We start from the raw sequence: 25,789 nt of genomic DNA on the forward strand, positions 1-25,789 counted from the left end.
CAAAGAGGGCCTGATAAGTTCTAATACTTAATGCCACTGGCATGACCTGAAAACAGACATACAAATATTCGACCCCAAATATTCCCAAAAGTTTAGCCTCAGTCATCATATGGTTTAATAGTTTTTTCCCAAACTCATTCAGAGATTCACCTTTCAAGCCTTGATACATCTGCAAAACCAGAAAAATACTGAGTTCTTTACATCAAAGACTTGTCAATTGGACAACAGTAAATTTTATCTATGTTTAATTTCCAAGGTAACATACCTGATTCAGAGTTCAACATAAATAGTTGTCACCAGGGAAAGGAGGCCACAACATAGTTTCAGAATGGAAAATGACAAACAAACAGAAAAAGCAGGGGAGGGAAAGAAGAAGAAAAACTCCGCCTTCCACTTAAAGCTGCCTTAGCCATTCTGTGACCCAGATTAGAATATGAGACAAAGAAGCAAGCCACCACCTAAAAGGTTTAATGATTAACCCCCATCATTTGGGTTAATACTTTGATAGAAGCAGCCCATCTCCTGTCAGTTATTTATGAAAATCTGTTTGGAAAACAGATTAGTTGTCCTTCCCAAACTCTACCTCCAAAGAATGTTTTCTCTGCTGACTCAGAAGTTGGAATCCTCCCCGGCCCTTCCTTCTGTTGTCTGGTTAAATGCACAGTGGAAAGAATTAGTCCTTTCTGGAGGTTTACAATGTGAACTCTCTGCCTTTTCAGGACTGAAATATCTGGCTTATAGATAGGCTATCTTAATTTAGGAAACAAACATCACTCCTTTCTATCTCTGGTGAACAAAGGACACCCTTCCAAGACTGGCTTCATCTGACTCTCACCTCCACAGGTAAAATTGAGGAGAGCTTCCAAATCAAACAGAATGCTTTTGGTCAGCCCTGAGGTCTGGTAGTTGTGTAAAATTAAAGTTAATGACATAGAGCAGTGCTACCCAATGGAACATTCTGTGATGATGGAAATGTTCTTTCTATATCTGCAATATATAGTATGTATACAGCACATACAATGGCTAGTATAGCCACTAGGTATAGGTGGCTGTTGAGCACCTGAAATGCGGCTACTGCTGCTGATTTTTATTAATTTAATGTAAAAATATGTGGCTAGTAACTACAATGGTCAGTGCGGTTATACAACAGTAATTAGGAACTACCTACCATGAACTGGGGCTTCCCTGATAGCTCAGTTGCTAAAGAATCCGCCTGCAATACAGGAAACCCTGGTTTGATTCCTGGGTTGGGAAGATCCCCTGGAGAAGGGATAGGCTACCTACTCCAGTATTCTGGCCTGGAGAATTCCATGGACTGTATAGTCCATGGGGTTGCAAAGAGTTGGACACAACTGAGCAACTTTCACCATGAACTAGCTTCGCTGGATTATTCCTCTAATCCTCAAAACAGCACCCCACATCGCTGTGTTATAATCATCTTACATACAAGAAAACTGAGGATTCAGTGTTTAAGGCATTGGTGGCAACAGGAGAAGTGGAATGGGTGTTGCTTTACCAGCCTGGATGACTTACAGCTGAACCCTATCTCCACCATGTTGAACTGGACTGTATCTTGAGTCATCACTGGTCAAAACAGACATTGTAAAAAATAAAAAAATAAAAAAAACAGACATTGTAACAAAACCTCAGAGATTCTCTGAGGACTACAGCAGTGAGTGGAGAAGAACCGTCCCCTCGTGGACATTCTACAGATGCCAATCAAGCCCCCAGCAGGCTTTCCTCTCTACCACGCCACCTCTGCATGAGTTCAGTCCCCAAATTCTACCTTGTTGCTTAAAAACCATGAATAGAAAAATCAGACTGGATGACCCCAAATAGAAAATTTGGATTTTTAAAGAAACAACAAGGAAAATATCAACAACTACACTTCTCATTTCCCCTTCCTGGCTAGGGTGATAGTTTATTGTAGATGACCCACTGCTATCAGCTAACTCCACTTAAGGAGCTTTTCTTCATCTCCTTCACCTCGGTTGCCAGGGTACGGAGTCAGGAAAAGTTGTACTAGAGAGAGACGTGGCCAAAAGTTAACCCAGTCATTCCAGAAATTTCACTATTAGGGGAAATGGAAATTTCCTAGAAGGAAGAGCCTGCATAACTAACCCATGAAAACAAAGTCAGACTAGATGAGCTTATCTTAGTTATGCCTTATAAAAGCATCATGGCAGGTGGGGGTGGGGGAGACAATAAATAGAGATTATAACAAAGTTAATTATTTGCATCAAGGAACAAAGCTAAGTTAAAAGATAAAAATCTGATTCAGCTTTCTTTTAGCCTTAAAACTTTTTAAAAGTATCAAATGTCTCTCTTTTGCTTTTACTTAGTCACTTAAGTGATGAAAATTAAAGACAGTAAAATGCTAAGGTTTTGTCAGTGTTAAGTCACTCATTTGAAAAGAGAAGAAAATCTCTTCTCTTTTGAATTATGATTTCCCAATCTTCGTTGTATCATTTTGTTAAAGATAGAAAAAATAGCAATACGAGTTCTCTATAGAAAATAATAGAGAAGTCAAAAGAGAAAAGTAGAAGTCACCTGTAATTCCACCAGCATCAATGGCCATTGGTAATGTTTTCTAAATATTTGGAACATGTCTTTCTTAGTTTTGGGTCTTACTGTGTATGGGTGTGTGTGTGTAAATAGAGCTTAATTTCTTCCTAGAAACAAAACCGGGAGTAGACTGGCGGTTACCAGGAGGTGGGGCAATTAAGGAAATGTTGAAGGGTACAAAGCTGCAACTAGTAGATAAATAAGTTCTGGAGATCTAATGCACAGCATAGTGATTACAGTCAACAATACTGCCTTACAAAATTCAAAGCTGCTAAGATATTAGATCTTAATTGTTCTCAGCACATAATGAGAGACAGGTATTAGCTAATGCTACAGTGGTAATCACATTATAGCATAAAAATGTATCAGATCAACCTTAAATTTAACCACTTCTGAGCTATGTCTCAAAAAAACCTGGGATTATACTATTATTAGGCTTTGTCACCTTGTTTCTTGAATTTAACAGTTTATTTTCAATGTACTTCCACATCATTAAAGTCTTCTTTATTAACAGTTTTTTTTTTATTAACAGTTTTTAATGATGGTTTAATACTGCATTCATTTTATAGATATGTCATATGCTTTTCAATGTAATGTCTTCTTTTTTACTATAATATAAAACATTGTAATAAATATTCTGTAAGGTAGCAATTTTTGCTCATTTGTAATAATATCTTTGGTATAAATTATTAAAATTTAAATTTTGAAGTTAAACATTATATAAAAATAAACTAATATAATACTGTAAATCAACTATACTTCAATTTAAAAATTTACAACTAATATATGTAAAATAGATAAGCAACAAAGATATATTGTATAGCACAGGTAATTATAGCCATTATCTTATGTAATAGCTTTCAATGGAGTATAATAATGAAATACTGAATACAATCACTATACTGTATACCTAGACTAATAAAATATTGTAAATCAACTATATGTCAATTTTTAACAAGTAATACCAAAATGTAAGGTTTTTATACATGCTAATTTCCTTTCAAAAGTATATGTCAGTATACATATTTTTTGCAGTATTTACATGTTCATTTTCTAGTATCCTGAACCAGATATTACAGTGCTCAAAACTCTTGGCAAAACAAATGCTACAGCAGTACATAAATACTGTTTTGATTTGCAATTCTTTGTTTCATAGTAAAGATTAAGTTTTATATGTTGAATGGCCATTTGTATTTCTTTTTTATAAATTGCTTACTTGATGCTTTGTCGCTTTTACTGCCAAAGTGTTCACTTTTCTTAAATTTTTTAAAATTAATTTATTTATTATTTTACTTTACAATATTGTATTGGTTTTGCCATACATTGACTTGAATCCTCCATAGGTGTACATGTGTTTCCCATCCTGAACCCCCCCTCCCACCTCCCTCCCCATCCCATCCCTCTGGGTCATCCCAGTGCACCAGCCCTGAGAACCCTGTCTCATGCATTGAACCTGGACTGGCAATTTGTTTCATATATGATAATTTACATGTTTCAATGCCATTCTCCCATATCATCCCGCCCTTGCCCTCTCCCACAGAGTCCAAAATACTGTTCAAATTTTTTTGGCATGAATTTATGTGTGCACAGACACTGTCAGTTGTTAGTTCCCCCCTTTCACTTAGTCCATTCCCATTCTCTTGCATTTCCCAGGAAGCAATCCTATATTTCATGTCACTTAAACATGGTTTAAAATTTTTCTCTTACTTTTCAACAGTAATACTTAGCTGTTGATCCCGTTCTGTCATAGAGATAAAAGTATCCTTTTTATTCCTAGTTTACTGAAAATTCCTTTCAGTGATAATTGTTGAATTTTATCAGCTGCCTTTTCAGAATCTATTATTGGGGTTTTACCACTTGGTGCATTATACTAGCAAATTTATTTACATTAATCCAATCCTTAGATAAACTCAGTTGATTATATTTAACATGGTACTGAACTTAACTTTAGTAAGTAAGGAAGCATCAGTAACTAAGGGCCTTAGGAAGCATCACTACAAACAAAGCTAGTGGAGGTGATGGAATTCCAGCTGAACTATTTCAAATCCTAAAAGATGATGCTGTGAAAGTGCTGCACTCAATATGCCAGCAAATTTGGAAAACTCAGCAGTGGCCACACGACTGGAAAAGGTTAGTTTTCACTCCAATCCCAAAGAAGGGCAATGCCAAAGAATGTTCAAACTACCACACAGTTGCACTCATCTCACACGCTAGCAAAGTAATGGTCAAAATTCTCCAAGCCAGGCTTCAACAGTACATGAACCATGAATTTCCAGATGTTGAAGCTGGATTTAGAAAAGGCAGAGGAACCAGAGATCAAATTGACAATATCCGTTGGATCACAGAAAAAGCAAGAGAATTCCAGAAAAACATCTATTTCTGCTTTATTGTTTACGCCAAAGTCTTCGTGTAGATCAGAACAAACTGTGGAAAATTCTTCAAGAGATGGGAATACCAGACCACCTGACCTGCCTCCTGAGAAATCCATATGCAGGTCAAGAAGCAACAGTTAGAACCGGACATGGAACAACAGACTGGTTCCAACAGACTGGTTCGGAAAGGAGTACGTCAAGGCTGTATGTTGTCACCCCGTTTATTTAACTTATATGCAGAGTACATCATGCGAAATGCCAGGCTGGATGAAGCACAAGCTGGAATCAAGATTGCTGGCAGAAATATCAATTACCTCAGATACACAGACAACACCACCCTTATGGCAGAAAGCGAAAAAGAACTAAAGAGCCTCTTGATGAAAGTGAAAGAGGAGAGGGAAAAAGCTGGCTTAAAACTCAACATTCAGAAAACCAAGGCCATGGCATCTGGTCCCATCACTTCATGGCAAATAGATGGGAAAATAATGGAAACAGTGACAAACTATATTTTCTTGGGCTCCAAAATCACTGCAGATGGTGACTGCAGCCATGAAATTAAAAGACGCTTGCTCCTTGGAAGAAAAGCTGTGACCAATCTAGACAGCATATTAAAAAGCAGAGACATTACTTTGCCAACAAAGGTCCGTCTAGTTAAAGCTGTGGTTTTTCCAGTAGTCATGTATGGATGTGAGATTTGGACTATGAAGAAAGCTGAGTGCCAAAGAATTGATGCTTTTGAACTGTGTTGTTGGAGAAGACTCTTGAGAGTACCTTCGACTGCAAGGAGATCCAACCAGTCCATCCTAAAGAAAATCAGTCCTGAATATTGATTGGAAGGACTAATGCTGAAGCTGAAACTCCAATACTTTGGCCTCCTGATGTGAAGAACTGACTTACTGGAAAAGACCCTGATTCTGGGAAAGATTGAAGGTGGGAGGAGAAGGGGCCAACAGAGGATGAGATGGTTGGATGCCATCACTGACTCGATGGACATGAGTTTGAGCAAGCTCCGGCAGTTGGTGCTGGATAGGGAAGCCTGGTGTGCTGCAGTCCATGGGGTCACAAAGAATCAGACATGACTGAGTGACTGACCTGAACTGAACTGACTTTGCTTCTTTTCCCCTTGGATTTTTAGACTTACTTTCATAAGAAGAAAAGAATGTGAGTTCCTTTTCCGGTGCTCATTCTCGAAGAGTCTTTTTTGGTCATTATATTGCCACCTTGAAAAACAGAACTATTTCCAACATTTTCTATGTATAGAAATGCTTTAAAAGCATAAGAAATTAAAATGTTACAGGTTAATAATCTGGACTGTACATACATATTTGGCAAAGGAGTTCTCTGAAAACTTTCCATTTCTTCCATTGTTAGTTATTTAAGATTTCATATTTTTTTCGGAATCAATTTAGGTTCCTTACAATTTCTAAGAAAAGAATTTCATTCTTTCAGATTTTCTAGTAACTCTCTTGAGCTTTATAGAAAATTTCCCATAAAATATCTATATTTGTTACTATGTTTCTTACATATTTAATACAGAATACATTAATTTTAATTTCATTCTTTCAGATTTTCTAGTAACTCTCTTGAGCTTTATAGAAAATTTCCCATAAAATATCTATATTTGTTACTATGTTTCCTACGTATTTAATACAGAATACATTAATTTTCTTCTCATTTTTCCAGTAGACTTGCCAGAAGTTTTGTTATCTTTTTCAAAGATCATGTTCTTAATTTTTGTTTATCTTCTTCCTGTTTTCTGACTGATCCATCTTATTTACATTTATTAAGTCCTTTTTCTATTTGTTATACTTGTTTTGCTGTTCTTTTTATAACTCTTGAATTGACTAATAAGCTCATTTATTTTTATTCTTAGTTGACAATGAAAACATCTATGGCTATGAATTTTACTCTGAGTACTTCTCTGGCCACATGACATAAGATGTGTAGATGTACAGTGTCCTCATTATGATTAATTCTCAAAATAGTTATAATCACGAAAAATTAAAGGATGAAAGTGAAAGTTGCTCAGTCATGTCCAACTCTTTGCAACCCCATGTACTATACAGTCCATGGAATTCTCCAGGCCAGAATCCTGAAGCGGGTAGCCTTTCCCTTCTCCAGGGGATCTTCCCAACCCAGGGATCGAACCCAGGTCTCCCGCATTGCAGGCGGATTCTTTACCACTGTGACACCAGGGAAGCCCAAGAATACTGGAGTGGGTAGCCTTTCCCTTCTCCACTGGATCTTCCTGACCCAGGAATCAAAGCAGGGTCTCCTGCATTGCAGGCAGATTCTTTACCAGCTGAGCTACCAGGGAAGTTATATTCATAGTTTCATTTATTCTATAATCCAGTAATGATTTTGAAAAGTGTTTTCTAAATTTCTACATCTTTCTCAAATTTAACTGTAAGTATCTATGTATATGCTATATTTTAAATAGTATTCTTGTTAATCTCAAGTACATTAACTCTTTTTTAATCTTAGGATGTATAAAAGAAAGTCTTAAAATTGATCCATTAGTAGCCAAGGATAATATTATAAACAGAATATTGTTACAATATTCTTTTTAAAGGAATTGTGAGAACACTGTGCTGAGTAAATTTCCCTTTTTACAATAAAGGTATCATAGGTAACTATTTCATATTGTTTTAAAGCAAATATACCAAAATATTAAAATGCTATGAAAAGGGAAATTTCTTAAGGTAGTAAGATTTTTATATCAGGATCAAGCAAATTCCTGACTATGAGCTGATGTGCTCATATGTTTGGATTTGTTTGATATTAGCAAAAGGAATCGGTAGATGTGTGGCCCCAAATGACATGATTGAAAATAAATTGACTTTTATAGATCCTGTCAGGTGAATAGAAAGACAAAAGCTCAAGTAACTATTATGAGACACTGTCAGTAACTCCACTCCAAATCCAAAGACACCACAAGTTACACATCACATAGAAAGTACTAAAAATAATTAAATAGTTTGATGAAGATTTCAATGAAATAGAAAATAGAATTAAATACTAGAATTCTTGCCTCTCAACATACTGTCTTTTATTTATTTTTTAAATATAAATTTATTTATTTTAATTGGAGGCTAATTACTTTGCAATATTGTAGTGGTTTTGCCATACATTGACATGAATCCGCCGCAGGTGTACATCAACATACTGTCTTTACTTTCTTACACTTCTCAAAATCTTACACAAAGTTTGGGTTTGTTCTGATGTGTAAATTTTAAGTAATGAACTTCCAGAGGACTCATATTTTTATGGAACTTGCTTCATACAGTGCTCATTTCAGCAATTCCACATATAGTAGCCTAATAACTTAATAGTAACAGTGGTAATGATGATAAAGCACTTTGAAACATTCAGAATATGGTCCTATTACTGCCAGTGTTTAGAATTTAGAGAATGCAAATAAAAAACTGAGCAATACAAAAGGCACTGAGTCTCCTGAGACAGGAAAGAGAAACTGATTTTTCTGTGCTTTTTCATATTCCACAACACTACTGGAAAGCAGTTTCTCGGCACATAACTATTGATGTACTACTCTGGAGGGTGAATTAAATATGAGATAACACGAAAAGAAAACACATGAGTTGGTCTTTTGACTCACATAAGATGCCTTTTAAAGTTCATCAGAGCTGTAAACGCATGTGGGGGATATGTATGCTCCATTACCTGTGATAAAACAAGATGTAGTAGGGGGCCAATGTCCCTTTTGAATTTTGACCCTGGTTATGCTGCTTCATTGTCACCAATTTGCTAAACCTAGAGTACCTAAATCTACTACAGTAAACTGTAAAACCATTTAAAATACATTACTTTATACATTTTTTAGTGGTTTTTGCATAATGTATCTGGCTGTGCCACATTTAAAAGAAACCAAATGAAATCTTTAATCACAGATTATGGAAATCTTTTGTAAGGAAAAACTCTACACTTTTAAAATTAGCATCTCAATTACATTTAGAGTCACCCACTTTCTAGAATAGAAGTTGTATATTTTTAATCAAATGTGATCCTTCATAGTTAAATTAGAGTGAAATTGATATATCTATATAATAAACAATTTCAAGAAGTTTCTAATAATTACAAAATATTTTCAGAATAATGAGAGAGGTGACCAAAAAAGCTATCATTGGGTTAAGATACATATGGAGGTAAGAGATTTTTCCCTCTGTGCAAATCTATTATATTTTAACCCAGTGGTTCTCAATCATGAGTGATTTTTCCCCCAGAGAATATTCGGAAATATCTGGAGGCATTTTCAGTTGTTACAAATGTGGGGGGCAGGGATAAAGAGTTCCATGGCATTGAATGGGTAGGTAGAGACCAGGGATGCTGCTAAACTTCCTGCAATGCACAGGACAGCCTCCTCCCGCCTCCACCCCACTCCATAACAAAGAGTTATCTGGCCCCAAAAGTCAATAATGCAAGGCTGAGGACCCTGTTTTAACCTAACGGTGCCACTGGCACGTGCAGATACTTTTGGGTAATGGACCATGCATTCCTTCTTTACTATCGTATCGGAAACAGCAACTTAGGCTCTAGTATATTGGAGACAATATTTGGCACTGACACCTTTGTAACTGGCATCGTTACTTTTATTGTTTACTGTACAAATAAACAAGTTATATGTCATATTCTGAGGAAAACCTCCTAGCTGTATATGTAGTCTGTTTTCTCATTATCTGCTTAGATATGAGATTGGGTTCAATGATCGGGTTCAGCCTTGACTGCTCTGTAGCAGCTGCTTCTTAGGAGTGCACAGTCCACTTTAAAGAGCTCTCAACTTGGACATGTCAGTCTTATGTGGAAAAGAATGCAGAATTTGCATTTAACTTTTTACATTGCTTGTGCAGATGAGCTTTTACTTAGATTTGAATCTTCCTCTTTTAAAACTCTGTTTTCCTCTGTGGTGACCGTAGCATTTTGGTATATTCTAATGGTGCCTCCCTCCACCTCATATTATCATCAGCCTGACTTATCAAATTTACTAACTCCTATACTTTTTATTTGGGGCTATTCCATTAACATAACTAATAAGTAGGAAAAAAAGAACCAGTTAAAGACCTAAATAATATTTCTCTAAAGATTATCATTTCATAAACTTATGGGATACTGGTATCTCATTTTATATAACATATAATATGTATTATAATATATAATTATATACTTCTCATTTTATATAATATTATAATATATATTATAATATTATATATATAATATATATTATATAATTTTTTCACCATATGCACATAAGCTTATAATTTATCACGTTTTATATTCTGAATTTGCTATTTCAATAAGCTCATTTATCTTGTTAAGATGGCTAATGAGAATGTAGAAGAGTAAAACCTATGATCTTTATTTCTAATTAAACCTCAGTTAATATCATTGTTACTATAAACTGATTAATTTTACCTTACCTCACCTACTTTATCTGACTTTCCTAATTAAAATTTCATTTTATTTTTCTGTTTAAGGCTTACGGGGAAAAAATCATGCTTCAATTTTTAGTATGTATTCTGTGGCTAGATTTTGTTCCTTTTAAATATCCCCTCCTTGAATAAACATTTAATTGTTAGTATTAAGTAACAAGATTGAAAATGCTTTATAAGAAGAGATCACATGCTGGCAGCATCTTCCTCTAGAGACCAATGAGTTGATTCCAACAAATGGTGTCTGAGGAGGAAGACACCTCTCCCCTCCTTGTGTCCCCACTGGGGTCCTGCAGGCCCTCACTTTCCACAACATCCTCCAGTTTATTACCTTGGAACTTGGTCAAAAACATCTTTAACTAAAACTCATGATCACTGCCAGTATCACTGTGCATTTCATGCACCATCTTGTGCTCATACCTAATGTTTGGCCCATGCATTTAATACTTACTCAAGGATTGGTTTTAATAATAATGTTAAACTACAGATTTTTGATGGAAAGTTGGAGTCTGTGTATAGCTTTGGATGTATTGGATGCTTCTGTAAGATCTAGCTGGGAAATAAGAATAATGAATAATGGAATTTTAAAACTTAGTAGTAATAAATGAGTTGAGGTCTTCCCAATCACTTTTTATTTTAAGCAAGATACAAGCAATGACAACACTTGTTAAATGTATTAAAGGCTGGGTGACATATAATTTAAATTTAAGGAATGGACTTGCCATGCAAGAGCCATCAGGATAACCTCATGAGTTAGTGGCATCTGGGCACAGGGCTCCTCGTTTTGGCCTCATCCAAGTAAGTTTATATGCAGAGTATCATGAGAAACGCTAGGCTGGAGGAAGCACAAGCTGGAATCAAGATTGCCAGGAGAAATATCAATAACCTCAGATATGCAGATGACACCACCCTTATGGCAGAAAGTGAAGAAGAACTAGAGAGCCTCTTGATGAAAGTGAAAGAGGAGAGTGAAAAAGTTGGCTTAAAGCTTAACATTCAGAAAACTAAGATCATGGCATCTGGTCCCATCACCTCATGGGAAATAGATGGGGAAACAGTGGAAATGGTGGCTGACTATATTTCTTGGGGCTCCAAAATCAGTGCAGATGGTGATTGCAGCCATGCAATTAAAAGACACTTACTCCTTGGAAGAAAAGTTATGACCAACCTAGACTGCATATTAAAAAGCAGAGACATTTCTTTGCCGAGAAAGGTCTGTCTAGTCAAAGTTATGTTTTTTCCAGTGGTCATGTATGGATGTGAGAGTTGGACTATAAAGAAAGCTGAGCACCAAAGAATTGATGCTTTTGAACTGTGGTGTTGCAGAAGACTCTTGAGAGTCCCTTAGACTGCAAGGATAGCCAACCAGTCCATTCTAAAGGAAATCAGTCCTGAATATTCATTGGAAAGACTGATGTTGAAGCTGAAACTCCAATACTTTGTCCTCCTGATGAGAAGAGCTTCTCATTTGAAAAGACCCTGATGCTGGGAAAGATTGAAGGCGGGAGGAGAAGGGGCCGACAGAAGATGAGATGGTTGGATGGCATCACCGATTCAATGGGCATGAGTTTGAGTAAACTCTGGAAGTTGGTGATGGACAGGGAGGCCTGGCATGCTGTAGTCCATGGGGTCGCAAAGAGTCAGACACGACTGACCAACTGAACTGAACTGAAGTGAAGTAAGCTAAGGACTAGCCCTCTTTGCAAATTTCACTTAGTTACTTAACAGTACTTATCTCATAAGCTTTTGTGAGTGTCAAGTAAGATCTATATGCTTTATGCTTAAACAATTTCTGGCATATAGTAGTCATTCAATCAATGCTAACTATACTACTATTAATAATAAATTACATAACATGTTCACATTTTGAGGGAAAAATGGTGACAGGTAGATATAAAAGACAAACTTGGCAAGTGAAAATTTCCAGTTGGCATCTAAAATATGAAGGTACAGGAATCTGGGCTAACGATGTGAATACACATAAGCAAACTAGTCCAGGGTATGACCACTGAACAGCAGACTCCTGTTATACCACTACAGATATTACACTGCTGCTAGAACCCAAACAAACAGGCAGCCCTCTTTTCTGAAATAGTAATCTTGGGACCAAGATATGGGTTAGTCTTTTCCCTTCTTTCCAGTTGCTTCAATTTTGGCCTCTTCACTAAAGGCAGGGAGATATCCATAATGCAAGAACTACTTTTCGACATGTGGGGGAAAATGTCCAGAGTTACAAACTAAGTACAGCAAACAGAGTTAGGCTTCTCCTTTTGTAAACCGTCATGATGAAGCCTGACTGATTCATCATATCCTTAAGCACTTACTGCTTTAGGATTCACTGAGCTCTTGCTGAACTTCCATTATTAACTCTGACATGGTGTCTGGCACTTGCTAGGAATTTTACACAAGTGAACTGGATTTGATCTTAACCAAATATTCATTGAGCATCAGCTATATAGTCAACAGTACTGCAGTCAGAGATGGCAAATGTCCTTGAGAAGCATAAAGTATGGAACTGACAAGTAAGGAAGGACAATACTATTTTTTTTTAAATTTTTAAAAATTTATAAACTGACAAAGAAACACATCAAAATGCAGTGCTACAATGATTTTTGGAGCTTTGGTGAAAGTTTCTGGAGGAGGCAATGTTCAGGCTCAGCCTTGTACAATAGATCAGTATCAGAGAGGAGAAAGAACCAACAGAGAAGGTCCTGCGTGGAGACACAGGGCAGAATGTCTGTATGTGCATGGGATGGCATGGATGGGTTGTGGGAAGCTGGAGGGAAGGGTTGGGACCAGGTAATAAGTGCTTTTACAGACTCTACCAAGGAGTGTGGACTTCATCTGGCGGCCACCGAAAAGCAAGTTAATGTGCTTAGTTTAGTAGAGACATGCTCAGATCTGCCCATAGGACCAGTATGGTGCATGGTGTGGGAGAGACCAGTGCCAAGATGCCAGCCATAAGCCAGCTGTAACAAGTCAGGGAGGAAGTGGTGGTGCATCAGTGATGACAGTGCCAATTGCTGTGGAGAAGTGGGGACAGATGCAAAAGACCTTTAGGAGGCAGAAACTACAGGGCCTCACAGTCACTGATTATGACTGACTGTGGAGAGTGTGGATGTGAAGGCAGTCAAGAACCACAGGAATGTCTAGCCTGGGAAAACTGAGTAGAAGGAAACAATGCTACTCTGCTCACAGAATTCAGAAGGGGCAGGAAGGAAGGAGAGAGTGAGGTCAGTAGGAGGCGCATTAAGGTTGAGAGATCTACAATGAGGAGCAAGGAGGCAGCTGATGTGCTCAGCTCTTCTGTTCCTTGTGGTTTTGGAATCCACTCATCTGTTCCAAGGCAAAACTTGTTCCCAAAGTGCCCTGGATTAAGACCCTGTGGATCTGATCCTCCACCAGGGCAACCACCTCCTCCTCACTCCCATCCTGAGAAAGCTTTCATTTTCTGGGCTTTTCTGGTCACATCACTTAGCTCAGGAACTGGTTTTTCAGATTACATAGCACCTACCTCAACCCCACTGGCTTCCTTTCTCACATCTGCTCATAATTTAAAATACCACAGAACACTGCAGAATTAGTAAACCTGAATAAAAACTAATAGATCCTTCAATCCAGGGTGTCACTTTACAAGTGGAAACAATAACTTAGGTCCAGAGAAGGTGGCATAAAGTCAATGTCACCTATTATGCTCAAACTCCCCTTCTCCTGCTTCCCCTTTTCATTCATTTGTTCTAATTCTTGTCCTTTTTTTCCTCCCTACAGAGCCTCACTGGCGCCCCCTGGTTGTTAGAAGCACTATGAGCTGCCACACACACACAAAAACTGCACACTTAAAACTCAGTCATGAGTGCTGTTCTACCTTCCTTGTTCTCCTTTTTGTCGTTTATATTGAAGTCATCGGGCTTCCCTGGTGGCTCAATGGTAAAGAATCCGCCTGCTAATGCAGGAGACACGGGTTTGATCCCTGCGTAGGGAAGATCCCCTGGAAAAGGAAATGGCAACCCTCTCCAGTATTCTCGCTTGGGAAATCCCATGAATAGAGGAGCGTGGTGGGCTATAGTTCATGGGGTTGCAAAGAGTCCAACATGACTGAGCGAGTAAACAATAACATTTCCACATCGAAATCTTCATTAGCACCCGAGGGCCTGTGACAGAGAATCTGAACTCTGGCCTCAAAGATCTTAACCCAGTAGTCAGATGCGCCTACACTGTTACCCACTCTGAGCCATTCTACCAGCCAGTACCAGCTACCTTTGTTCTTTGTATATTTATACTATATTTTTAACTTGAACACTATGAAATTTTTCTTTTTTTTTTTTAACCTTTAAATGTCTTAGCCATCATTTCAGGTCCACCTCTACTATCACTTCCTCTGAGAAACCTTTCTTTTACTTTTTTGGGTAAAGTTTTATAATAGTCCAATCTAACTTTTTATGCTTTCCTACTGTATTCTCATAGTATTTTTTTTCACATTTATACATGCAGCTATAGCCAACATGATTTACTTTTGTATCCTACAAAATTGAAACTTTCTAGAGGGCAAGAACTATATTTGGTTCTTTTTTTTTTTTTTTTTGCATTTCTCATGGCCCATGAATATTTGACTGCTGGATTGACTAATTCTTATCATAAACTGGATTTCTAAGCCCCAAACTGTTGGAAATGAAGTGTCTTGGGTGCATTATAATTTTTTTTCTCATTCCTAGATAGAAGAAAAAAACTTCCCAGATGGGTAAAAAGAAAACCAACTTTATGATAGCATTTATCATAAATAAGACTTTAAAATTATTTTTGTCTTTACCCTTATATTCTATGCTCTACTTTAAGATGAGAAAAATCTCATGATATTCAATCCTGCTGCTGCTGCTGCCAAGTCGCTTCAGTCATGTCCAACTCTGTGTGACCCCACAGACGGCAGCCCATCAGGCTCCCCTGTCCCTGGGATTCTCCAGGCAAGAATACTGGAGTGGGTTGCCATTTCCTTCTCCAATGCATGAAAGGGAAAAGTGAAAGTGAAGTCACTCAGTCGTGTCCGACTCCTAGCGACCCCATGGACTGCAGCCCACCAGGCTCCTCCGTCCATGGGATTTTCCAGGCAAGAGTACTGGAGTGGGCTGCCATTGCCTTCTCCCATATTCAATCCTAGGATATTCAAAAGACTCATCAAATTTTGTAGGTTAACACAATCATTATGAACTTGGACTTATTTTTCACAGACTAACATTATTTTATTTCAGTGAAAGTTAATCACTACTGCTGGGAAACGAAAACTAGACAAACTGAGTAACTGTAATTTTGCCCAAGTTGTATTCCTAAAGTGGGGATCTAAAGAACATTTTCTTGAAGGGGTGCATGCGCACCTGTGTGTCTGTGAATCAAGACAAATAAATTATATTAAGTCCCATGCAGTAAAAGCAAGGAAGGACTAAGTATTCTGATATTTTCTCTTAGAAGTTCAATTACCTACACTGCTTCTTGGATGTTATATTGAAAGTTTTTCATGGTCTTGGCCTATAACGCTTGTTTTTCCAGGCCAAAATCCTTTTTTTTTTGGCCATGCCTAGTGGCATGTGGGGTTTCTTTGGTCGCTCAGCTGAGCTAAAGAATTTGCCTGCAATGCAGGAGACCCTAGTTCAGTTCCTGGGTCAGGAAGATCCCCTGGAAAAGGGTTAGGCTACCTACTCCAGTGTTCTTGGGCTTCCCTGGTGGCTCAGATGGTAAAGAATCCACCTGTAATGCGGGAGACCTGGGTTGGGAAGATCCCCTGGAGGAGGGCATGGCAACCCACTCCAATATTCTTGCCTGGAGAACCCCCATGGATAGAGGAGCCTGGTGGGCTACAGTCCATGGGGTCACAAAGAGTCAGACATGACTGGGCGACTGAACTGACTGATACTTTACTCAGAGTCCACTAATGTTAATGTTAATATCATCACTCCACAACCCACCTCCACAGAAGCGTCCAGAATAATGTCTGAGTGACATTGAGCACTGTAGCCCAACAAAGTGACACATAAACTTAACTATTACGCCTTGTCTCCCAAAATTTCTTGTCTCTCCCACAATTCTCTGTTCTTGTCCACAATCTTTCACTCCCTCCCAGAGTTCTTTCTCTCATCATTCTTTTCTATCAAATAATTATTTTTCTCCCACAATTCTTCCTTTACTTACAAAATTCCCCATTGTCTCTCACACTTCTCCATTCTCTTCTATAATTTAGTTTATTATAGCAAGTAATTAAAACTCTTATAATTCTATCTTTAAATGTGTATTTCTACCTGCCTATGAAGTCTCTGAAGATGGAAAAATTATGTTTTATATAATATACTCTATATTTCTCTCCTCTATATCAATACTACTCAAAATGTGTCCCACCACCAGGTGCCAATTCTGACAGTTACTAGGATGAGAAGAGGAACTTGTCCCAGAAGGGAAAACAATTCATTGCTTCCTTCATCAGTAAAGTCTTGCTATGAAGAAAAGAAAATGTTATCCTAACTAAACATTGTCCTTAGTGACAGATCAGATTTACATTCTAGTTCAAGTTTCTTACCTCAGTTTGGACAAGTAACTAGCAGTTCACTTACTGGTACCTGAGAAGCACTGCCTTTTTTCCATTTATAATCTAGTTCCTGGTGTGTAAATAAGCAGTCACTGAAGTAGTTGATACATGGGCACTGAAGAGATAAAGAAATCGGTGAATCTTGAATAACATCATTCATCCAGCAACACTGAAAGAGCATCCACAGATGTGCCAGGTACTGTGTTAAGTGCTGGGAATACAAAGTTGAATCACCTTGTCAAAGTCCCTGCTCTCATGGAATTTACATTTAGTAAACAATCAACAAACAATCCAATATACAAACAGAGAGGGAGAAGTTAGGCTGCTATTCAAAGTGTCTTTTGTAAACATCAGGTTTATATCTCCTGGGAGACTGCTTGAAAGGCAGAACCTCAGTGCACATCCCAGAACCACTGAGAGTCTCCACTGTAACAAGATCTCCAGGTGATCCATACACCCAGTACAGACTGAGAGGCTCTGGATATAACATCAGATATGGTTGTTAAGAGAGACATCTCTAAAGAGATGGCATTTGAGCTGAACCCTGAAAGATGAGAAAAAGCCAGCCATGTAAATCTAGGCAAAGAATAGTCCAAACAATGGGAAAGGTAAAGGAAAATGTTCTGAGATAGGAGTGGACAGGGGAAAACCAGTGTGGATGGGACAGAGTTTGAGAGAGGGACCTTGAACTTTTTACTGTCAGGTATTTATCAAAAGTCCTACAGAACTGTGGGTTTCCCTGGTGGCTTAGGTGGAAAAGAATCTGCCTGTGATGAGGGAGACCGGGTTCAATCCCTCATTCAGGAAGATCTCTTGAAGAAGGGGATGGCTACCCACTCTAGTATTCTTGCCTGGAGAATCCTATGGACAGAGGAGCCTGGCGGGCTACAGTCCATGGGGTTGCAAAGAGTCAGACACGACTGAGCGACTAACACTACGTCTAGAGAACTGTAGATTTGGAGTGACTATACAGAAGCCCCATTTCCACTGTTTCCCCATCTATTTGCCATGAAGTGATAGCACTTTATTTTTTGGGACTCCAAAATCACTGTATGTGGTGACTGCAGTCATGAAATTAAAAGATGCTTACTCCTTGGAAGGAAAGTTATAACCAACCTAGACAGCATATTAAAAAGCAGAGATGTTAATTTACCAACAAAGGTCCATCTAGTCAAGGCTATGGTTTTTCCAGTAGTCATGTATGGGTGTGAGAGTTGGACTGTAAAGAAAGCTGAGCGCCAAAGAATTGATGCTTTTGAACTGTGTTGTTGGAGAAGACTCTTGAGAGTCCCTTGGTCTGCAAGGAGATCCAACCAGTCCATCCTAAAGGAGGTCAGTCCTGGGTGTTCATTGGAAGGACTGATGCTGAAGCTGAAACTCCAATACTTTGGCCACCTGATGTGAAGAGCTGACTCATTAGAAAAGACTCTGATGCTGGGAAAGATTGAGGGCAGGAGGAGAAGGGGACGAGAGAGGATGAGATGGTTGGTGGCATCACTGACTCAATGGACATGAGTTTGGGCAGACTCCGGGAGTTGGTGGTGGACAGGGAGGCCTGGTGTGCTGCGGTTCATGGGGTCGCAAAGAGTCGGACACGACTGAGCGACTGAACTGAACTGATAGAAAAGCCCTGGATCAAGACCTCTTTTCTACAAATCAGGGACACCAGATAAGGTTTTGCATGCAGCCACTCACCCATTCTGCACCCATGATAGACATTGCTAATCAGTCACAGAACTTCTTCCTTCTGAGCCTAGACAAAGCCACAAAAGTCAACACAGTTATTCAAGCAGCCACTACAAATGACTCCAAGTTGACATATGAGTTGAAACATATTTGCCATCCTGGGGAGAAATTATCAAATTGCTACCCTGAATTAAGTCAGACCATTAAGGGCCTGTGTATTTGGATGAATAGAAAAGTTCTGATGGTTCATAGGACTGATTAATGCACTGTGCTTCGTGATTGTGCCAACAGTTTACATTGAGGGGACCTGTGTTTAATTCCTTATTTCCCACTTAGGTCACTACATCATCTACACAGAGAAATGGGATTTCTTCCAGGACTAAAATTCAAGAAACACTGCATTTCTAAAAGAACAAAAGGTTGATTTTTATCTTATGAACACTGGAAGACCTTTAAATGATAGCTATTTCCTCGTTTCTATTGCCATTCATAAGCTTGGGGGGCAAATCTCTGGCTGATCTTAAACAACTGTTTTGGATCTGATGGGTTATTCACTTAAAAGCTAATCTTATCATCAGTTGCATTAGTCTCCTTCCATTAAGTTCCACTTTCCCTGGCTCCTTCAACTATTTCATTTATCCAGTAACACCTATATTTTAGTAAACTACTTCAAATCATTTGTGGAAGGAGATGAAATATGACTAACTGTACAAAAATCGACTCATTAATTAGTACAGCCTGTATTTAGACCGGTTTCTGTGAGTTCATTTTTCAGGCAAAAAATGACTGACAGTTGAAATATTTTATAAATGAGACAGAGTTTTCAGGGTCAGGGTGAGCTTCATGAAAGCGTTCAGTTGAAAAGTGTTCTTTTCTCCGTGTTCCTTCTAGCATAATACTGTGAATATTCCCACTATCTTCAAGCCAGAAATGCAGTGGAGGGTGGGAAGAGAACAAAAAGTAACCAAATATGCTATCATAAAATCTTTATTTGTTGGCATTTGAAGATATAGTGAAAGCTGCTCAGTCATGTCTGACTCTTTGTGACCCCATGGACTATACAGTCCATGGAATTCTCCAGGCCAGAATACTGGAGTGGGTAGCCTTTCCCTTCTCCAGGGGATCTTCCCAGCCTAGGGATTGAATCTAGGTCTCCCACATTGCAGGCGGATTCTTTACCAGCTGAGCCACAAGGGAAGCCCTTATATATTTGAAGATATACAAGTAGCAAATTTTACTCCTTAGAAGGGGAAATGTTATCTTTCTACACAAAAGGGTTTCAGTGAAGATTTACTGAGAATTTATTGTGTAAAGAAGTATACTAAGTCCTATAAAAGTGGCTTCCTATGTTTGCTCCCAAAAAATATTCCTACTAATCATTTCAGGAAGACCTGCGATTACCAAATCCTTTTCTGCTTATCAATTTATTGCCACATCTTTTTCTCATCATTTCTTGTCATGTCCCAATCCAAGTTGGAACTACTTCATTCTGTAACTCCTTGAGGCTTGTCAGGGGAGCATGTACTCAATAAACATGATTTGAATGAATGAATCAAACATTTCTGTACAGGGGTGGAAAAACTTGTTATAACCTCTATACACTTTCCTTGTGGACCCAGAGTTGTAAATGGAGAGAGTAAGGTTAGCAGAACAATCTCAACGCACTCAGGGTGGCAACCTGAATTTCAGTCTAAATGCGATAATGTCTCGACAGGCCCTAGACAGCAAGAGCTCACTGGAGCCAGAGACATCAGGAAATACATGAGTTCTGCTTATTCCATTGATCTCCTAGCCTTTAAGGTCCCGTGAGGGACTAGAAGGGGCTTCCCAGGTGGCCCTAATGGTAAAGAACCTGCTTGCCAATGCAGGAGACATAAGAGATGCGGGTTCCATCCCTGGGTTAGGCAGATCCCCTGGAAAGGCCATGGCAACCCACTCCAGTATTCTTGCCTGGAGAATCCCATGGACAGAGGAGCCTAGTGGGTTACGGTCCATAGGGTCACAAAGAGTCAGATACTACTGAAGCGACTTAGCAAGCAGGCACGAGGGACTATAAAGAATGCGGGTGACAGTTCTGGTTTAAAGAACGTGAAAACTGACTGGGGATAGCACGGTTCCTTAATTCCAGTCTGGAGGACATGAAAGCTGGGTCGAAGAAACTGGGGTAAAGTGGAAATGCAAACTGGAGGAAAGAATCACGGTTGCAAGATCCGTCCAGTGTTTGTGTTTCCCTGAATCACCTGTTCTCAGTATATTTAGTCTTGATGTTTGGAAATGGGAGAAACTTCAGAAAAGCAATTTTTTAGATGAGGCACTTAAGCCCGCCATCTGACTTCACGCGACAAAACTTTGCCAGAACTCAGTTCCCAGGACCCAAGAGGGCGTCTCTAGATTCAAGGTGGGGGGGCCAAGGCGCCCACACGACCTCGAATTCCCGCAACAAAGTCCTGCTCGAAGGCGGGAGCTTGAGCCGCTAAGCACGGCTTGAGGGGCGGGACCATAGCGGAATGCAGGGGCGTTACCAAGGTGGAGGGGGCGGGCCCAGGCGGAACTCAGGGTGGGGTCCTAAAGAAAAGGGAGTGGCTTTGGAGCGAGGGGCATGGCCAGGCCAACGGGCAGGGACAGGCTCGGCCTGGAGGGGCGTGGCTATCCCATATGGGGCGTGACCTAGAGGGGTGTCTAGGCGTGGTCTGGGCTGTGGGCGACATGGAGGCGTGGCTACGATGGCCAATTGCTCCTGCTGCGAGTGCCTGACTGGAGCGAGCCGCAAGGTTCGTTCTCTGGGGAAAGGCTCAGGTAAGGATGGGTAGCCACGTAGAGTGGGGGCTATACCGGAGGCAGGCCGGGTCTCGGAGCCCGGACAGCTGTTGGTCCTGCGAATAGTTGCCGGGGGACTGCGGAGGCCCGTAGGGCATCGCCCCCGTCTGTTCTCGCCCCGGAGACCTCTTCTACTGTGGGAGTCACCAAACAGATGGCTGCACCTCCTTCAGGATTATTTGCACTCGAAGGGTAAACAGCTGTCTCAGGGAACTTGTCGGGGCATAAGGGTAGTTACTTGGGAGGGAGTTTTGCTAGGGGTGGTTGGATGTGAATAATAACTCAAGAAAGTCCAACCTGCTGTGAAATAGCTTGAAATTGGAATAAGGACTACAAATCTGAGATTTCAGTTCCAAAAACCGAGGCGCAGCAAACTGGGAATGACTTGGGTCTTCCCTGCCTTTCTCCCCTCCCCCCCCCCCCAATATGTCTGGGTCTGAGAACAGAGTCATAACCACCCCCAGGGCAGGGGATGTGCGGCACAGCTGTGTCACGTGGACAAATCTGAGCGTTCTCCATTCCACAATTCCCTCTTTCCTTTTTGTTTTGTGCCTCGCCCAAGAACTGGAGGAGAACCTCCGTAGTAGGAACATTGTTGATGTCTGTTTTGAGTCTTTGTGGCATTCAGTGTTAAAATTCAGTGTTAAATGCTACTGCCCTGAGGCTGGTGCCAACTTGTTACTATAAGTGCCCTCCCCTCAGTCGTATTTTCACTGGGAAACAGAAATTTGAGAAGTTAATGTGTACACCTTAATTTGGACAGAACTTGTTCTCACCGGGCCACTGAAAACCACATTGCTTTATGCTTCCCCTTCTTCTTCCTTTACTGCTAATCTGGCCATCTTCACTCTGTTATTCAAAACTTTGCTGGAATTTGCAAGAGTAGCTAGATTTCTCTGAGGGAAGCTGTCCCAGACCCTACCCCTCTCCTCCCTTGCATATCCTACGGAGGGATCACTGTTATTGCACACTTGGGGGAATGGAAAACCTTTCAGCTATCTGGAGCTTTCTTCCTTTACTCAGACAATTTTTACATAGTACCAGGACTGAAATTCACCAGAAGGTCAAGAGCAGCAGGACACCATTCTCTCTGTACACTCCTGCCTTGTCCTAGGAGCCAGGCAAAAGGCTGTGACTGCTCACAGTCAGAACTCAATAAAGACTGAGTGACTTATGAGGAAATATGAGTATTTCGGAAATCTGATGGAAGGAGGGAAATGCATTTCATCTCACTGGCTGCACTGGGGAAGTTAATTGCAGCACGCAAAACAGCTACTAGAAATGTATTCTGAAACCTTTGGCAATCTCAGATTGGGATCCTGCTATCAGAGAAGTGGGTGAGAAGAAACTCAGATTTTTCAGTCAAGACATGGCAACATAACCCCTAATTTCCATGTCAGGGAACTGCAAAAGGCTTGCTTCCTTTTGGAAATGAGGAGGTGAGAAATGGAAAAGTGAATCTGATGAGAATCAGGAATTTTTTTTCAATGTAGTTGTAACCTTTAGTCAGAGTACCTTTTTTTGCTGTTTTGTATGTATTATAAATTGCTTAATCAGGCAGAGTTCAAACTACTGTCGTTTAATACATGATTTATGGATGATTTTTTAAAGGCTTTCAGAATCTTTTTTCCTCCTCACACATTTCCAAGTCTGCAAAACAGATAAGGGATGTATTAGTAAGATCCAGGGACATACATAAATAATTAGCAATAACAAAGGCTCTTCTGGGGCCCTTTCATCCCATGGTCCCATCTTTAAGAACACACATAAGTAAGGACAGATTTTCTGTGACACCCAGTAATGTCTGCTAGTAATTCACTGTTACATATTATGGTTGATAATTAAACATTTGTGTTTACTAGCTTGGGCTCTATAAGACCCACGGGTAAATTTAAATAACCACCTCACCTCTCAATAAATTCTACCTTTTAATGTAACAGAGGGGATTGGCCTTTGGCTTTAGCATAAATAATCTCATGTGCTGTTACAGATACTGTAATTTAGCATTAACTAAGTTTTCTTCCTATTTGGATTTCCCTGGAACACTCCTTGACCCTGACCTTTCATGCTCCCTTCCTTTCTTGATTGCATTTGACTTCCTTTCTCTAGGCCTCCCTAATCACTTCATTTTGTTAGTCTCCTTCTAGACACCTGTTACCCCTGGGGGAGGGGAGTTTCCTTCTCTTTCTAGCCTCACAATCTCTCCTGAGCACCAGCGTGGCATTGCCAACTCTCCCTAGACCTTTCCTCTCGCCTGCCCCCGCCCCAGCACCTCAAATCCAGTAGGATTAGCAATAGGAGCACCATCTTTCCCTCCTCACCTGCTCCCGTGCCAGGTTCTGTTTCTCTGTTCAGGGATTCATCCTTGTTCTACCACGAGGTAGACTATTCTACCACATTCTCTCACTTGAATTATTGGAATTTCATTCCAAACTCCACATACCCAAATCTGATCTACAGATTTCCCACCCAAAACCTTTTCCACACACAGCCTTCCCATCTCAGTTCATGGCAACTCCATCCTTGCAGTTGTTTAGGCCAAGAATCTGCCAGTCTTCCTTGACTGCTTTCTTTCACATCTTACAGGCTGTGTCCCCAAGATACAGCCAGTGCCCAGCCACTTCCCACCACGTCCACTGCAGCATCCTTAGTTGCAGTCCCTGGATTATCCTGAATGGGGTCCCTGCTGCTTTCTTCCATTCTGGTCATTTTCCAATAGGGCACCCTGAATGATATTTTTTAAATGTTTATCAGATTAAATTCCTCCTCTACTCCAAAAACTCTACTGTGTCCCCACAGTGGGGAACCTTTATAATGGCCTAGAAATCTGCTTAGCATCCATTACCTCCGGACCTCATCTCCTACTACCTTACTTCTGCTTTGCTGCACTCCTGCCATATTGGCCTCCTCACTGTCCCTTGAATGTGCCAGACAAGCTCCCACCTCAGGGTTTTTGCACAGGCATTTCCCTCTGCCTGGAATAACCCTCATCCTGCAAGCCATATAACTAATTCTTTCACCCCCTTCTCAATAAGATCTCTCCTGAGCAGTTTCACCTTCTCAATAAGGTCTTTGCTCAAATTTCACCTTCTCAATAAGGTCTCTCCTGAGCAATTTATTTAAAACCCAACACCCCCTCCCCTGTGGCACTACAAATTCACCTTACTCTGCTCTACTTTTCACTGAACATATTTTAGTTTAATTGTCTACAATGTTGCTATTTATCATCTGTCTCCCTCTACTTGAATGTAAACTCTACAAGGACAGGGACTTTGTTTTATTCCCCTTATGAGCCTAGAACAGTGCCTAGCAGTTAATAAATATTTGATTGATATCCTCATGAATGACAGAATAAGAGCGATGGATTGAATGGCTTTCCTGGCTCCCCTCTTTGCCCACTCCCATCCATCCTGTGCCAAGCTGACAGAGTCATCAGAAACCATCAGTGCTTCATCCTGTACACATGGAATAACATCTGAAAATCATCTTGTCTCTTGGAAATTAATATTCCCTTAATTAATCTCAAATCTCTATCCAGCTCTACCTTCCACTGTGTTCCCTGAGCATCTGCTTAGCCAACACCTTGAAAAATATTCATAGAAGACTTGGGATGATGGAAAGTTCCAACACACTTGGCTTTGTTACAGAAAAAGGATTTGGGTTTTGTTTTTGTCTAAAAGCACAAAAGGTAACCTTCAGAGTCAGTGTTCTCCTTCAGTGAGGTCAGCAGCATTCTTAGGGGACAGACAGAGGCTCAGCTCTCCAGACTACTACATGTACCCCACCCCTGGGTAGGCCCTGGGGAGACTACTGAGGGTGAGGGTGATGTTAGATCATCTGGAGCTCTCGTTTCCCCCTAGCCCTAGACAGCCAGTCTGGAAGTGGACAGGAGATACTTCCTTTGGGCCAAGTGTCATTAGCCTCAGTGCTGTTCACAGACAACACGACTATAGCGTGCAGGGCAGTCCCCAATGGCCATGGCCCCAGCAGTCAGCTCCAGCCTATGATGCCGGTTCACCCTGGCCTCAGTGCTTTCCTGATTGCTCTCTGTGGAGCTAGACCAAGGATCAGTTACCCAGACTTCTCCAGGTGCCATGCCAACAGACCTCAGATTCCCCACCCAGCTCCGTAGGCAGGGCCAAGTGTGTGCCCATTTTTCTGTACAATTCCCTCAGTCATCAGGCATGTCTATGGCCTTGTCTTATCACGACCTTCCCTTTGAAGGACAAACCAGTATCTTACACTTGGCACTGTCTTCCTGGGCATTAGTAAGTCTCTTCTACCATCCAGACTGTAAGCAAGAAAGGAGTCCTTTTTCACATGTTTGCCCACCTCTT

The 25,789-nt window shown here is 40.2% G+C and overlaps 1 protein-coding gene across 4 annotated transcripts in view; it reads left to right on the forward strand.

The window, feature by feature from the left end:
- The first annotated feature begins 21,297 nt into the window (after window positions 1–21,297).
- Window positions 21,298–25,789, forward strand: part of LOC122434823 (carbonic anhydrase 5B, mitochondrial) — a 30,949-nt gene continuing 26,457 nt past the window's right edge. For all 4 annotated transcript variants that reach the window (XR_006267462.1, XM_043458551.1, XM_043458553.1 and 1 more), the window contains exon 1: window positions 21,298–21,431. The gene's annotated coding sequence lies outside the window, so the exon portion shown is untranslated. The remainder of the gene's footprint in view (window positions 21,432–25,789) is intronic.

The sequence above is a fragment of the Cervus canadensis genome, chromosome X, assembly GCF_019320065.1.
Source record: "Cervus canadensis isolate Bull #8, Minnesota chromosome X, ASM1932006v1, whole genome shotgun sequence".
NCBI lineage: Eukaryota > Metazoa > Chordata > Mammalia > Artiodactyla > Cervidae > Cervus > Cervus canadensis.